This window comes from Astyanax mexicanus, chromosome 8 (genome assembly GCF_023375975.1).
Source record: "Astyanax mexicanus isolate ESR-SI-001 chromosome 8, AstMex3_surface, whole genome shotgun sequence".
NCBI classification, from domain to species: Eukaryota; Metazoa; Chordata; class Actinopteri; order Characiformes; family Acestrorhamphidae; genus Astyanax; species Astyanax mexicanus.
Window position 1 is genome coordinate 1186284 of NC_064415.1, and position 18617 is coordinate 1204900.

The window sequence follows — 18617 nt, forward strand, 5'->3', positions numbered from 1 at the left end:
CGCTGTTGCTGTGTTGATGTTTGAAGTGTTGGCACAGCAACACATATGGAGCATGATAGGGACGGCTCAGCGGAATAAAGCTGGCTGTTATCTTTGGGAAAGGTGTGATCCTTCACCTCTGTTTGCTCAGCTTGGCTTTTTCCAGCACAGGCTCACTTTGCACGCTCCTCGCTAAAGCCCTGGATACACTATACATCTCCTCACATGCTAACAGATCCTGAAAAGATCAGCCGTCTCAATTTTACCCCCCCATTCAATTCTACAGGCGAACTTCTTTACCCAATATTTCATTTATTAATATACTGTACATCCATTCTCATTCCCACACTTCCCACACTTCAGATCTGCAACATGTTCCATAAGCAGCTGCTACAGTGGAAATGTAGTGCTAAAAACTAAACTATAGTAAAACTAAGTAATGATATTAACCATGTCCAGAAGTTGCAAAATTGGATAATGGACCATCAGATCAATCAGTATTCCAGATCTTTTTTTGGAAGGACCATACTACACAAGCCTACTGCTCAACTTTAAAGATGTTGGAGAACCATACTGTTTAAAATCGCGTGATTTAAGATAAAAATAAATACAATAAAGCAAGAAACAATAGACCAACTAAATATAAATATTAAATCAGTGTTAAATTTACATCAAGAATTGCACTATGTCCACGATTACTGTGAGTAATATGAGATATGGATATGGATCCAAGCACCACTCCAACTAACCCAAGAGCTGTAGAATTACTACCAAAGACTACCAAAATATATTACTGTATCTGCTGAACTACATTAAATGAAAGCTACATGGAGACAAAGAAAGACCCAATAGATCACTTATAAGACATTTAGAAAAAGATAAACACAGGCAGACTTTTGATGAACAAACTAATGCTCAGCTATAGTTGTCTCAGGTAATGGAAATATGGTCTTAAGTGTGTTTAATTGCATGTTTGTTCACATACAGCTGCAAGAAAAAGTATGTGAGTTTGGGACTACATGGATTTCTAAGTCACAACAATAGACAAACACAGTCTGCTTAAATTAAAACCACACAAAACATTATATGTTTGCATGATTTTATTATATAATATTCACAGTGTAAACCTTTGGATTTAATAACTCCTTTGGATCCTCCTTTGGAGATCAAGATCAGAACACATTTAATGACCAATTTATGCAGAAATCTATGCAATTCAAAAGGATTCACATACTTTTTCTTGCAGCTGTAGACAACAGTGAACAGTATTTTATCCGGTCACGCTAAATGGAGAAGAACAACTATATATTTCCCATTTAATTATCTAAAAATACCAATAAGATTGTGTATCACAATAATATCGACCACAAAAAAAATCGTATTGTGACAGGCCTAATTTAGGCTATAGAATCGTTAGAGGAGGTGATTCTGCTGTCACCGCTGAAACAATCCTGACCAAAACTCTGTGATTTAAGAAGTTTTGACTCTAAATTATCCTTAATAGATGTACTGCTGAACATCCACACCAATGTAAAGTTGTAAAAGTAGACAGACAGACAGACAGATAGATAGATAGAGAGACAGATAGATAGATAGATAGATAGACAGACAGACAGATAGACACTTTATCTATCCCTAGATATATCTCTATTTATATCTCAAAACTCACCAAAGCAAAACTCACACAAAGAATTATCCCAAATAAAACTCTCAATTTCCACTAAATTTCACTGTAAAAAGCAAAGATCCAACAAAGATCCACCACTCTCCTGAACTCTGAAGCTGTTCTGGACCTGGATTGGCTGCTCTGTCTCGACTGTCAGCGCCGTATATTAGCCGTGACGGTACCGTCCCGTACTGAACATAAACAAGGACGGGTCCAGAACGCTCCATCAGGCGATGGGGAGGGAGGCGGGACCTCGGCGTCCTGCCGCTGGTTATTTACTCAAACCCGTGTTTAGAGAACTCCAGCGCCGCTGACCTCGCGCGACCCCGCCGTCCATTACCGCTAACCGCTTTTAAACTGGGGCTTGAGGGTCGTTATGGAGCCTAATGAGGTCATTATGTCTTCAAGGGAGCAGAAATGACTGCATTATGTGTTGAAATAATGAGATATATTATGTCAGAAGAGTAAGTGATGACAAAATTGCTTAAAACGAGCTGAAACAGCTAGAAATTAGTTAAAGATTTGAGTTGAGTAATGTTTAAAACTATATACAGCTCTGGAACAAATTAAGAGCCCACTTCAAAATGATTAGTTTCTCTGATTTTACTATTTATATATTTATAAGTTTATGTTTGAGTAAAATTAATGTGCTGTTTTATTCTTTAAACTACAGACAACATTTCTCCCAAATTCCAAATTAATATATTGCCATTTAGAGCATTTATGTGCAGAAAATTAGAAATTAAATAATCAAAATAATGAAGATTAAAGATGCAGAGCTTCCAGTCCTCAAATAATGCAAAGAAAACAATTTCATATTCATAAAGTTTTAAGAGTTCAGAAATCAACATTTGGTGGAATAACCCTGGTTTTTAATCACAGTTTTTTTTCATGCATCTTGGTATCATGTTCTCCTCCACCAGTCTTACACACTGCTTTTGGATAACTTTATGCTGCTTTACTCCTGGTGTAAAAATTCAAGCAGTTCAGTTTGGTGGTTTGATGGTTTGTGATCATCCATCTTCCTCTTGATTATATTCCAGAGGTTTTCAATTTGGTCAAATCAAAGAAACTCATCATTTTTAAGTGGGATCTTATTTTTTTTCCAGAGCTGAACAGGGAGGAGAGAACAGGTGAAATCAATATTCTAGTGATTGTGATCTGGGGAGTGTCAGGTGATCAGTCATGTGAAGTGAGTGAATGATGTCAGCGTGTGGTGCATTCTGGGTAGTGGAGTAAAAAGCTGAACATGTGGAGAACTTAGAAACGTAAAAACGTATTTATAGAAAAAAGGGACGAAATAACACCTGAAACCCTTCAACACTTCCTCTGTAGCAACTGTATCTAAACTTCTTTTATAATAGTTCATGTTTTTTTCCCAATAATAAATGAAATAAAACTCTTTATTCCTCCAGAAACACTCAGATCAGACAGCATAACTTCAGCCAGTCTGTTACTCAAACCCCCACAGTGTGTGGTGGTGTGGTTTTCATTCCTCACCTCACTCCCCTGTAAGAACAATCCACAGGACCGTCCTGAAGCTCTGCAGTTATTACTGATGTTTTCCACATCCTGTTTAAGAGTAATCACATAATCACATAACTACACACTCCAGCCATAATCACATTTCAGCACTGTAATAACAGTCTGAAGACCCGAACATCACAAACTACAAAAAATATATATATTGACTCTTATATTTCAGTTTTATTCTGGACCAAAAACCCCAGCGCTAAAGCTAGGCTAACACACACCCCAACACACACCCTGCCCAACACCGCCCGTCCTACCCCAACAACAGGTGCCGGAGTAGACCAGACTAAACTCAAACACAGAGGAATGTGTCTTACTGCGGCTAAACCACAATCCAAACCTGTCTATCTGAACCCAATTACATCCTGTCCTTTACCAGTAAAATACAACTGTGTTGGGCTACTTCTGTCTAAACCCCACTGTAGCCCAACTATAGCCCAACACAGATCTGTTCAAACCCCAACTATAGCCCAACACAGTTTCTTCTGTCTAAAACCCACTGTAGCCCAACTATAGCCCAACACAGTTCTGTCCAAACCCCAACTATAGCCCAACACAGTTTCTTCTGTCTAAACCCCACTGTAGCCCAATTATAGCCCAACGCAGTTCTGTCTAAAACCCAACTATAGCCCAACACAGTTTCTTTTATCTAAAACCCAACTATAGCCCAACACAGTTTTGTCTAAAACCCAACTATAGCCCAACACAGTTCTGTCTAAACTCCACTGTAGCCTAAAACAGTTATGTCTAAACTCAATTATAGCCCAACACAGTTTCTTTCCAAAACCCAATTGTAGCTGAACTATAGCCGAACACAGTTGAGTCTGGACCCTGCTGTAGCCCCTGGTCAGGTGGTGTTGAGTTCCTGTACTCCGGCTCTGGTTGCTGGTCTGCAGGATGTGTGGTCTGTAGGTGGGGTAACTGCAGGACCTTCAACAGCCCAATTACCCCAAACCCCCCAAACACATGCCAGTCATTCCCCCCAGCTGCTGACCCCAAACACAGCCCAGCCTCAGACAGACCCCCAGCCCTCAGCACCCAGACCCAAAACAAAGGCAGATGTTGGGAGAAGTGAAGCTGCTCATGCAGCCCAAACAAAAACGCCCACAATCCCGTCCTCGAGTTTCAGCTCAGAGATCCGAACTCAACCCTCAGATTCCTGCAGAAATTTACCTGCTCTCACATAGAAATACAGCTCTACAATAAGAGAGCACTTTTCTCTAATTTTACCAAATTAAAAACCTCTGGAATATAATCAAGAGGAAGATGGATGATCACAAACCATCAAACCACCAAACTGAACTGCTGGAATTTTTACACCAGGAGTAAAGCAGCATAAAGTTATCCAAAAGCAGTGTGTAAGACCAACCAACCAGGGTTATTCCATCAAATATTGATTTCTGAACTCTTAAAACTTTATGAATATGAACTTGTTTTCTTTGCATTATTTGAGGTCTGAAAGCTCTGCATCTTTTTTGTTATTTCAGTCATTTCTCATTTTCTGTAAATAAATGCTCTAAATGAGAATATTTTTATTTGTAATTTGGGAGAAATGTTGTCTGTAGTTTATAGAATAAAACAACAATGTTCATTTTACTCAAATATAAACCTATAAATAGCAAAATCAGAGAAACTGATTCAGAAACTGAAGTGCTCTCTTCATTTTTTCAGAACTGTACATATAACAGGTGACTATAATCATGTTTAGGTACAAAACCTTTATTAAGCTCTACAATACAGAGTTACTATATTCACTAATACCACTTACACCTTTACTACTGTACACAACACAAGCCTTATTATGTTCACCATGACCAGAAGTAGCTCCGCCCACTTCTCTACTGGACTCTACTGGGTGCTATTTTGGTGATCTATAGATGAGCCGTCAACCGTGCACAGTGCAGCTTGATTTAGGGCCTGGTGTCAGTGTGTCTTTGCTATCATAACGACGGGAAAAGTACACCTTGCTCACTTTGAAACGTGCAAAAAGCATGTACTAATACTAATTTTATTAATTAATCATGGATGTGTTTTTTAATTAATTAATTTTGGGTTGAGTTACACTCTGTCGCTCATCATTCTCTTTAAGAGTAGATCAGGTGAGCTCTGACTTTGGTGGATTGCTATTGTAACGGTGCAGCTACCTGGACGTGTTCAACAAACTCTTCTCAGCAGAGGAAACTGAGCTGCTGGTTGACGCTGTGAAGGAGCTCCAGCAGCTCATTTACGGGAACAGCAATGTTATTTTATTTACTATTCTGTTTATTGTTGATGTAAAAGTTGGGTTTGTTGGATTTTCCCATGTTGCTAAGATAGCACTGAACGTCTGACTGTTGGTTTCTGTCTAGGTTGTATTCAGTCAGTGGAGCTCCTGTGTTTTCTGTTACCAAGATAAACAAGATAAAACTCCAGAAATGTATCTGAACACACCTCATTTCCAGACTGTATTTCACTAATTTAGAGGTGTGTCTTGATGCTTTTGTGTATATAGTAATTGTATTCTGGTGGAATGTTCTACATCCAGAGCGAAGCTCCTAAACCAGCCGGACGTTTCAAGGATGTTCTCAGGGTTCTGAAGGTAAGGTAAGCTGGGTAGGTGTGAGAACACTGCCGTAACCAAAACACCGTAACGCTAAAAACTGAGAGTCTGTTCAGTGTCAGTCTAATGAGCCTCCATCATTACCCACTATTACCAACGTTACCTCCTCTCTCTCTCTCTCTCTCTCTCTCTCTCTCTCTCTCTCTCTCTCTCTCAGAAGCCCCGCCCCCTCTCTCAGGCCGCTGGTTCTGCAGGAATGTGAGTGCGGTCAGGCGGAGGTTTGTTTTACCAACTTTCTGCCCAAACCCAACAACCATGAGCTCCAGCGCCGTCCGGTTCCGGACTTTAAACTGCGGGACAGGATTTCACCTGCTGTTTACCTGAAACTCTCTCACCTGAGTGTTACCTGAGTCACTGTCACCTGGGCCTTAATGTGACACATCCTCACATCCTTACCGGGTCTTTACTTTAACTGTAAACTGTCCTTATTCTGCCCTTTTCCTGAGACACCGTCACTTCAGCCTTTACTCAAGACTCTCACTTCTACTGTTAACTGTATTACCAGGGTTTTTACCTGAGACAATCTCACTTCAGTTGTTATCTGTCTTACCCAGGTCCTTACCTGAGACAATCTCACCTCGGCCTTTACTTTAGACTTTCACCTTATCTGTTAACTGTCTCACCTGGGTCTTTATCTGAGGCAATCTCACCTCAGCCTTTACTTGAGACACTCTCATCTCAAATGTTAACTATATCACCTGGGTCTTTACCTGAGACAATCTAACTTCAACCGTAAACTGTCCTTATTCTGCATTTATCTGAGACGCTCTCACTTCAGCTGTTAACTGTCTTACATGGGACCTTTCCTGAGACAATCTGACCTCTGTCTTTACCTGAGACCCTCTCACTTTGGCTATTAACTATATTACCTGAGTGTTAACCTGAGACAATCTCACCTCTGTCTTTACTTGCGACAATCTCATTTCATCTGTTAACTGTGCTATCTGGGACTTTATCTCACCTGGGTCTGTACCTGAGACACTCTCAATTCTGCTGTAACTGTATTACCTGGGTCTGTACTTCAGACAATTTAACTTCAGCTATTACCTGTATTACCTGGATGTTTCCCTGAGACATTCTCACCTTTGACATCCTTGCATGATCACCTGGGTCTTTACAAAACCTCTAATTGTATATTTACCTGAGAGCTAATCACAAATCAAACAGGTACCCTCAGCTACAGTACATTATAACCCTGTACTGCAGTATTACACACTAGAGATATAGAACTACATAATACAATACACAATATTACTACAGTCCAGCTACAGAACTACATAATACAAGACCACAGTATACTACAGTGGAACAAATGACTTTATAGTACAGTATATTACACCATTATCACCATAGAGAAGTGTACTACAGAGTAAGGTACACCTACAGTACTACTAAATGTAATATAGCATTAAGCATGTATTACAGACTAAAGCACAGCTAAGATACTACATCCTACAACAGCACAGACAGCATTACACAGTTACAGTACTACTAAATACACTTGGCTGCAGTACTACAGACTACAGTACAGCTACAGGACTATTACTGTTCTACAGTGCAGTAAAGTACAGTATTTAGCCAAGTAATCCTGTTTAATACAGTATAGAACAGAACTACAGACTCTGATTTTGCTATTTATAGGTTTATGTTTGAGTAAAATGAACATTGTTGTTTTATTCTATAAACTACAGACAACATTTCTCCCAAATTACAAATAAAAATATTCTCATTTGGAGCATTTATTTACAGAAAATGAGAAATGTCTGAAATAATAAAAAAAAGATGCAGAACTTTCAGACCTCAAATAATGCAAAGAAAACAAGTTCATATTCATAAAGTTTTAAGAGTTCAGAAATAATCAATATTTGGTGGAATAACCCTGGTTGGTTTTTAGTCACAGTTTTTTTTCATGCATCTTGGCGTCATGTTCTCCTCCACCAGTCTTACACACTGCTTTTAATCATCCATCTTCCTCTTGATTATATTCTAGAGGTTTTCCGTTAGGCTACAGTACAGTTACTACTGTGTGTGTGAGAAATAGCGATAGCATGACGGACTGTCTGCACCACACACACACACACACACACACACAGGAAAGGACAGGTCACATGACAGCTTGGGGTGAGTGACACACACAGGAAGTGACCCTGAGTGAGGTCATGGGTGACCTCTGACCTCTGAGTCAGTTCAGTAGAGCTGCAGAGTCCGGATAACACGCTAACATGCTAACACTGAGGTTACAGTGATGCACAGAGCCTGTGATACTGTATCACAGTCCAAACACATTAAAAACCACACACATGTTATAGTTTATCCATTATCTACACACTGCTCTAATCAATAGTAATAAATCACCTTCAGATATCACACACACACACACACATCTAATCACCTGTCTGATCAATACATAAATCACATATGACCTTTAGATATCACACACACACATACAGTATCTAATCACATGTCTAATCAATGCATCATCACTTCAGCATCAGATATTACACACATCTAATCACCTGTCTAATTAATACATCATCACATATCAGCTTCAGATAATGCACAAATATATTCACCAGTCTGTTTAATATGTCACCGCAAATCACTTTCAGGTATCACACATCTAATCACCTGTCTGATTATATATTTGTGATATATTATCACAAATCAGCTCCAGATACTGAATATCTCACCACCAGTATAATGTACTGTATACATGATCAACACAGTTTATACATTTTAGATGTTGCACAGATACAATCACATGTATAACATATACATACTCACATTGCACTTACATATTACACATTCAATCACATGTCAGATAAATACATAACATACACGCTTTAGACACCATGCATTTAATCACATCTCTGAGCAATGAAATATCACATACCAGCCTCAGATATCACATTTTAAATCACTACTCTTATTCATTTACTGTATCATCACATTTCAACTTCAGATATCACATTCTGATCTTATCACCTGAATACATGTGCATTATACACCAACATTAGATTACATTTAATCTAAACCTGTTTGATTAATATATAATATTAATAAAATTTCAGCTTTAGATACGGTGTACATCGATCAATACATCACCACAAATTAGCCTCCAATATCACATGTATTTAATCACCTGTCTGAATATCGCATCATAAAATATATATTTCAGACACTGCAAACATTGAATCACCTCTATAAAATACACATCACCAATCTGATCAATACATTGTCACATATCAACTTCAATTATCACACAGCTAATCAGCCCTCTGATTCATCAATCATCACATTTTATCATCAGATATCACACATACAATCATGCATACACTCTGATCAATACATCACATTTAAGCTTCAGATGTAGCACATAGAATTAAATGGTGAAAGGGTGTATCAATGCATCAGCACATATCAACTTATAAGTGTGTATCACATTTAGAAATTGCACACATCCTATCACCTGTATAATACATGTAATAAAATATTAATCACCACTCTGATCAATGTATTATCAAAATGCACATGTATTTAACTCTCAAATCAAAGTACCATCATATTGCTTTATAGGTTTCTCATATAATCACAATCGCATTTCAGCTTCCGGTATCACGCATGCAACAAATAACATATCTACTCAATACAGCATCATATCAGCATCAGTTATCACACATATAAATCACATTTCAGTTTTAGATATCACACACATCTATTTAACTTTCTGATCAAAGAATCATTACATTGCTTTGGAAACTGCACAGATAATCACCTCTCCTATTAACCCAATCATCACATTTCAGCTTCAGCAAATTATTTCAGCAAATAACATGTATAGTCAATCCAGAACCACACATTAGCCTCAGATATCACACATATAATAACATTTCAGCTTTATATATGGCACCCATCTAATCACATGTCTGATCAATACATCACAATTCAGCTTCAGGCACAGCACACATCTAATCACATGTCTGATTAATCCATCATAATCACACACTCAGCGAATTACATTTCTACTCAAAACAGTATCATATCTGCCTCATATAACACATTTAAATCACATTTAAGCTGATCAATACATCACAATTCAGCTTCAGATATCACACACATAATCACTATTCAGCTTCAGATAATACACAAAACTAATCATTAATGTCTAGTCAATACATCATCACATGTCAGCTTTATTTCAGCATATTTCAGCTTCATATACAGCACATATCTAATCACATGTCTGATCAATACATTTCTACATCAATAACATTTTAACCTCAGATACATCATGCATAGAGCCATATTTTAGCTTCAGATATATCACATGTATGATCACATTTCAGCTTTATATACGGCACACATGTAATCTCATGTCTGGTCAATACATCACATTTCAGCCTCAGATACATCACATATACAATCACATTTCAGCTTTAGAGAGCACACATATAATTACATTTCAGCCTCAGATATTACACATATAATCATATTTCAGCTTCAGATATCACATTTCAGCCTCAGATATTACACATATAATCATATTTCAGCTTCAGATATCACATTTCAGCCTCAGATATTACACATATAATCACATTTCAGCTTCAGATATCACATTTCAGCCTCAGATATTACACATATAATCATATTTCAGCTTCAGATATCACATTTCAGCCTCAGATATTACACATATAATCACATTTCAGCTTTAGAGAGCACACATATAATCTTTTTTCAGCTTCAGATATCACATTTCAGCCTCAGATATTACACATATAATCATATTTCAGCTTCAGATATTACATTTCAGCTTCATATATGGCACCCATCTATTCATTTGTCTGATCAATAAATCACATTTCAGCCTCAGAAATCACATGCATGATCACATTTCACAATCTAATCATATGTCTGATGAACCCATAATCACATTTCAGCTTCAGATATCAGATACAGCTAATCACTCAGGTCTAGTCAATACATCATCACATCACCACCTAGCCTGTGATATCACATGAATGTAACTGAGGATTTAAGGGGTTAATAAATATGAAAGTTATGAAGTAATGAATCTGAAGGTTAATAAGGGAATAATAAGGCTGTAGTTTAGGGGGTTAAGAGCTCGGCTGGTACACGCGGAGTACAGTGTGTGTGTGTGTGTGTGTGTGTGTATAGTGTGTGTGTGTGTATAGTGTGTGTGTGTGTCGGTGCGAGGCGGTGCGCTCCTGCAGCAGGGGATTGTGGGTAAGAGGTTTAACTCTGCTGGAGTGGGTGACTGACTGGCACTGTGGGGCCGAGCGACGCCCGCCTGACTCCCCATCACACAGCATGGCACCGAGCGCCAGCACCCGCCTCCCAGCATGCACTGCACCGACAGGTACCGGCACCCACTCAGCACTCTCACTCATTAAAGCGATAGTCCCTTCACCCACCACACACACTGAGACTGGAGGACTATCTCCCACCAATTAGCACTGCGGCTAACAGGCTAACACACACCCTAACCAATAAACAATAACCAGTACCAGCCAAATCTTATTTAATATATATTAAATATATATTAAATTAAATTTAAATTAAATTAATATATATATATATATATATATATACTACAAGAAATCATGTAGTAAATTAAAAGTGTTAAACTAAAATACTCTGTTAACTTGTGGTTTCTGAGGCTTGTCACTCTGGTAAACCCATCCTGATGAGTGCCAGTTCCATCAGTATAACATTTTTGATGCTCTTTGTGGCGACTGCACTCCAAAATACTTTCAAAGTTCTTAAAATTCTACTTAGTTAAGTAGTTCTTGCTTCTCATACAGGATTCATACAGTTTTTATCCATTTAATTTCCAGGACTTTTTCATGACTTTTCAATGCCTTCAAGGCAAATTTTCATGACCATATGATTTTTAAAAAATCAGTGCAGACATGGACAATAAAACCAAAAATCAACTAAAACTATAAACAAAATAGATTACACTAGGCCTAAAATTATTTAATAATAAAAAACATTTATTTAAGCAAAGTTGAATAAACATTTTTATCAATAAAATTAATAATCAAATCTTGAGAGCTCCATTGTGTAGAGATAAATCACTGAATTAAATCTGAGAAGATGTATCTGTTCGCTCTAAATAGTTTTTCTCCGTCGATAGATGCAAATTTCCAAGATTTTTCCAAAACTTTCTGGGTATCTTAAAGTGCAGTCGCAAAAATGACCATCGAAAATGTTATAATGATGAAACTGGCACTCATCAGCACACACACTGTTTTTAAGTTACTACATGATTCAATTTGTGTTCCTTCATAATCTGATAGATCACCGCACTATTCATTTACTATGTAGGAAACAAAAAAAAACACTGAATTGAAGGTTTAAATTTTTGACTGGTACTGTATATTATATTACACATGCATTACACTCTACTTCTGTATGTGTAGATCAATATATATATATATAAAAATAATATCAGTCTAAATTTATAATAATTTATTGATCCTGATCACTTTTATCTTTCGTCTGAGTGCAGATATTAGTTTGGAAATTTGTGTATGTAAACTACACACACACACACACACACACACACACTCTCTAAGTGTGTGTCAGTGTTTGTGTGTGTGTGTGTGTGTGGGGGTATTTACAGTAGCTGCTGAGAGATTAGGGGGTATTTCTCTCAGCGAGTGGGAGAGACAGAGACATTCCAGCAGCCCAGACTGCACCTAATCCATGTGTGTGTGTGTGTGTGTGTGTGAGGTGTGTGTGTGTGTGTGTGTGTGTGTGTGTGTGTGTGAGGTGTGTGTGTTTGGGGGGGATTTTACAGCAGGTTACGCTCGGTGTGTTTCATTGGTCTATCAGAGTGTAGTTCTGGCACCATCCTCACAGCCCGCACACTGACCGCACACCAACCGCACACGGACCACCGACCGCACACCAACCGCATACAGACGACCGACCGCACACCAACCGCATACGGACCACTGACCGCACACGGAGTGCACACGGACCGCACACTGTCCATGCACTGTCCACACACCGACTGCACACTTTCCTCACAGCCCACACCAACCGCACACCGACCACACTAGGACTGCACACTTTGCTCACAGCCCACACCGACCGCACACCGAACCCCACTGACCAAACACCGACCGCACACCGAACCCCACTGACCAAACACCGACCGCACACCAAACCCCACTGACCAAACACCGACCGCACACCGAACCCCACTGACCAAACACCGACCGCACACCGACCGCACACCGAACCCCACTGACCAAACACCGACCGCACACTTTCCTCACAGCCCACACCAACAGCACACTGACCACACAGGTACAGCGAGAGTAGAGTGAGGAAGAGTGGGGGCAGATTAAGACAAAAAGAGGTAGAGCAAGTGGGAGTGAGGTAAAGCAGGGTGTAGTGAGGACAGATTTAAGTAGAATGAGGATGAGCAAGACCGAGAGACACAGAGTAAATTAGAGCAGGACAGAGTAAGAGAAAAAGGTAGAGTAAAATAAAATGAGGTAGAGTGAGGTAGAGTGAGGTGTAGTGAGGGTAGAGGAACAGTGAGGAACTGCTGGGTAGAGCAAGGAATAACGAGATAAAGAGAGGCAAAGTGAGGTAGATTGAGGTGTAGTGAGGTACAGTGAGGAACTGCTGGGTGGAGTGATTTATAGTGAGGTAGATCAGCGTTGGGATATTTAACAGCATTATTGCAGAGGTTATTTTATGATTGTAGTTTCTGTGTATCCTGTAGGACTACAGGACTGTCCTGTAGTGTTTCTGCTGTATAAACCGCAGCGGCTCTGTGCTGCTCTGGTTTCTCCGTGGTCTAATCTTGGCTCTGGTCTCCGGTCAGTCGGCGGAGCGGCGGGAGGAAGCTGGGCTGCGGTTTGGTAAATGGAAAACACACAACACTGCAACACCGCTAATTACCATCATACTCATCAATCCCTGCCCACTGCAGCTCACAAACCACCAATCCCACACTGCCTTCCTGTTTTTACCATACGGCCCCTCCCCCTCCCCCTACCCGAGCACCGCCCGCCCGCGCCCATCACACGCCGACGCCCTCTTATAAAAAACAACCAGCACCCAACCCCTCTTCACCCTGCGGTCAGACAACAACCCAGCACCCAGCGCCCACTCCATAACCCAGCGCCCAGCGCCCGCTCCCCCACAACCCAGCACCCGCTCCACAACCCAGCGTCCAGCACCCGATCCACAACCCAGCACCCAGGGCCCGCTCCACAACCCAGCACCCAGCACCCGCTCCACAACCCAGCACCCAGCACCCGATCCACAACCCAGCACCCAGCACCCGCTCCACAACCCAGCAACCAGGGCCCGCTCCACAACCCAGCACCCAGCACCCGATCCACAACCCAGCACCCAGCACCCGCTCCACAACCCAGCACCCAGGGCCCGCTCCACAACCCAGCGCCCAGCACCCGATCCACAACCCAGCACCCAGGGCCCGCTCCACAACCCAGCACCCAGCACCCGCTCCACAACCCAGCGCCCAGCACCCGCTCCACAACCCAGCACCCAGCACCCGATCCACAACCCAGCACCCAGCACCCGCTCCACAACCCAGCACCCAGGGCCCGCTCCACAACCCAGCGCCCAGCCCCCGATCCACAACCCAGCGCCCAGCACCCGATCCACAACCCAGCACCCAGCACCCGCTCCACAACCCAGCACCCAGGGCCCGCTCCACAACCCAGCGCCCAGCACCCGCTCCACAACCCAGCACCCAGGGCCCGCTCCACAACCCAGCACCCAGCACCCGCTCCACAACCCAGCACCCAGCACCCGATCCACAACCCAGCACCCAGCACCCGATCCACAACCCAGCCCCCGATCCACAACCCAGCGCCCAGCACCCACACCAGCACCCAGCGCCCGCTCCACAACCCAGCATCTGGGCGTGCCAACACGCTTTACAGCAGCACTACCATTTACTCTGTGTAACATTTAAGTCTTAAAACCGAGTTAAAGTTACTTAAATTTATCTGAAATTACATTTACTTAAATAAAAGCAAATGCAGAAAGTTGCAAATCTTTTTTAAAGTAAATTTTGCTCATCACACAAGCCAGGCTTCTGAATTTCATCACTGGAGCTACAACACTAATATAGCCAACATGTAATCAAAAAGGCAATCAAAAGCTACATCCAACCAAAAATTAGCGCTGTAGCTAAAAGGCTAAATTATATAATATAACAATTAATTTACAATTCATTTTTTCATCCCAACAATTCGATACAACAAAGCATTGCTGTAAAGCATCAAGGTTAATGTTAATTACAAAAAAACTACATCTTAGATTCTGGAAAATCGTTCTAAAGCTATGAAGATAATATTGATAACAAGCACAGATTAGCACTGGAGCTATATAGCTATACATTTACAAAACTATGAAGCTATGAGGATGAATGTGGCTAACAAGCAATAAAAGCTAATTATTCACCAATTACTGTAGCATTGGAGCCACCAGGATAAGATAGCTAAAGACTAATAAAAAAGAGGCACTCCTGATGAGTGCCAGTTTCACCATGATGTTCGTACTGACTCACCTTTCTCACATTTCTTTTTTTACTTAGTTGAGTAGTTTTCACCATAACACAACTTTACAACTGATGCTCTCAAACTAAGATTAAGGGGCAACTCTCGCTCTTCCTTTCCTGGTGCAGTACTGATGAGTGCCAGTTTCATCATTATAAAGTTTTTGAAGGTCAGACTGACTGACCTTCCTGACAACTCTACCTCTTCACTACTTTACTTTAACTGATGCTCTCAAACTTTACATTAAGAGACAAGAAATTCAAGTAATTAACTCTTGATGAGTTCAGCACAGCTGTTAACTGAAAGCCTGAATTCCAGGAGACTCTACCTCATAAAACTGACTGAGAAAATCCAGCAGAGATGTTCAAAACTGATCATCTAAACAAGAGAATATAAAACATATTCTGGATTATTGAATTTTCTTTGCCTCATGGTTTATCTGGTACTGTGTTTACTGCAGGTCAGTAATCAGAATCTGAACGGCGTTCTCTCTCTCCTGATTGGTGTTCCTGCTCTCCCCCGGTTCAGTCCGTATATCTGCTCTAGCTGCTGTTTCCCACTGTCCTTGGGTTACAGCGAGCAGCGGTAGGTGCTGAGTGAGGAACTGATCCACCGGCAGCTCTGGACTCTCCGCCTGGTGGTTGCTGTGGTCACTGCAGGGGTTTATCTGAAGGCGTCCGAGAGAGAGGAAGGTCTTCTACCCTCACAAAAAGTATGTTTGTTGAATCAACTGAACTTTCTAATCTTTTAATTCACTTATATTCACTCACACACACTAATTAATTATTTCTGAAGTATTATTACATATGGTGGGTTTATAGAATTTAGCTTTTACAACTTTAAATTTACAAAATTGACATTGAAATTCTCTTTATGACAGAATTAGTTCTGATTACTGTCATTTTTTGCTGTACCACTTTAAAATAAGACTACATTTATAAAGGGTTTATAAATGGTTTACAGTTAGTTTATTAATGGTTACTAATTAGTAATTAGTAATCATTAATAACCAGTTATAACACATATGTAGAAAGGGCAACAATGACCTGTTGTTTGCTGAATAGTGAACCCACAGCCTTCTATATTGTTGCCCTTTCTACATATGTGTTATAACTGATTATTAATAACTAATTAGCATTTACAACCTAATTAGTAACCACTAATAAACCCTTCATAAAGGTAGTCTTATTTTAAAGTGGTACCTTTTTTGGGCTATAAAGCCCTATCCGGACGGGATTAGTTTCTCAGGGGGTCCTGGGTTAATTTTTTAAATCTCTTTTATGGGTTTTTTTTTTATCCTCTGTGATTTTATTCCTGTCCAGAACGATCATGTAGGTGTTTTTCTCAGACGTCCTCTGAGAAAATTACAGGCTGAATTATCTACTGTTTTTCTCTGAACTCCGTGCTCCTCCGGTAATTTTAGTCCCGTCCGGATGCACATCTCTGAGTTTCGTCTCCTCGCCTTTAATAAGATAGATATTTGTCCACTGCTGCGCACCGTAATTACACTTTGGGTGTGCCACGGTTTCCACAGAGATCTACGTTAAAAACACAACAGTGAGTGGAAATGGAGGAGCTACTGAACTCTGTGATGTAATGTAACCAAGAAAAACTAAAGCCTAAAAAATTGCAGTCTGGATGCAGGAGTAGAAGTGTGAAATATTTTTCACAGAAACTAATCCCATCCATATAGAGCTTAAAAAGCATTAAAAATACTTTAATTTTCCAAAAATCATCAGAGCTCCTTATATATAATCCGGTGCTCCTTATGTATGAATTCTATCAGTCAGGTATTAAGGAGCAGTAAAGCCACTCTGCTGAAGTACAGAGTTATACAGGAGTTTCAGTAAAGTTTCTCCAGCACTAAAGCTGGAGCAGCATTAGCATTACCTTTCCTGCAAACCACACAAAGCACTCGTTATATCTTTTGCTGTTAAGGGGTGAGTATTATCGGCTTATAGTCTGCTGCTAACTCCGGCTAGCACTGCTGGAGCAGCATTAGCTTTACCAGTTGACCACGCAAAGCATTAGCTAGCTATTTACCTGTTCAGAGTCAAGTATTATCGGACTGTATTCTGCATTTTTACCATGTTAAAACAAGCTACGTGGAACAAACTGCTAGCTAATATCACCCTGGCTTACAGAAAAACACTCAGGGTTCCTCAGTGTAGCTTTGTGTAGTAGCTTTAGTGGAAATCTGGAAATCTAAATTTACTGTAAATAAAATGAAGCGCTTGACTCACCCAAATAAACAGTTTTCAGGAGAGAAATCTGTGTAGATTAACATCCAGCACTCGATTAACTTTAAAAATACTTTGTCTTATAATCCAGTGCGCCCTGTAGTTGAAAAAATACAGTATATGTTTCATATTTTTTAAGTCTATCAACAACAAAACACCTCGGCAACATAGAATAAAAGTAACTTGCTCTTACAGCCTACAACACAGAGGCCTGCAGCTCTACAATATATAAAACAAAGCTGCATGATTGTAGAGATACAGAACCAGTCAAAAGTTTGGACACAACTTCTCATTCAATAATTATATTTCTTACTACATTAATAAATGAATAGTGTAGTGATCTATCAGATTATAGAGGAACACATAATGAATCATGTAGTAACTTAAAAACAGTGTTAAACAAACCTAAATACTCTGTGAAGAAGTATTTAGATGCTCTTATCTGAGGAGCTGTTAACTTGTGGTTTCTGAGGCTAGTAACTCCTGATGAGTGCCAGTTTTATCATAACATTTTTTAATGTTTTTTGCAGTTACTGCACTTGTGTATACTTACAAAGTTCTTAAAAGTCTTCTTTTCAGGTTGACTAATCTTCATTTCTTTTTATTTTATTCTTTATTTAGTTGAGTAGTTGTTTCTTCTCATAATCTGGATTCGAACATTACTCAAATATTCACTATTCACTGTATACCTGTAACTCTACCTCTTCACTACTTTACTTTAACTGATGCTCTCAAACTTTACATTAAGAGACAAGAGATTCAAGTAATTAACTCTTGATGAGTTCAGCACAGCTGTTAACTGAAAGCCTGAATTCCAGACTGAGAAAATCCAGTTCAAAACTGATGATTTTTTTGTTTAGTAAATAATTCCATGTGTTTTTTCAAACATAGTTTGGATGAGTTTAGTATTAATCTACAATACAGAACATTTTAACACACACACACACACACACACACAGTGTGACGGAGTGGTGAAATTGCTGTTGTGAGCAGCAGTATATCAGTCAGTAAGCTGAGCTAACAGCGCT

The 18617-nt window shown here is 40.0% G+C and overlaps 1 protein-coding gene across 2 annotated transcripts in view; it reads right to left on the reverse strand.

The window, feature by feature from the left end:
• Positions 1–18617, reverse strand: part of wnt9a (wingless-type MMTV integration site family, member 9A) — a 55053-nt gene that overhangs the window by 27353 nt on the left and 9083 nt on the right. The window lies entirely within an intron of this gene.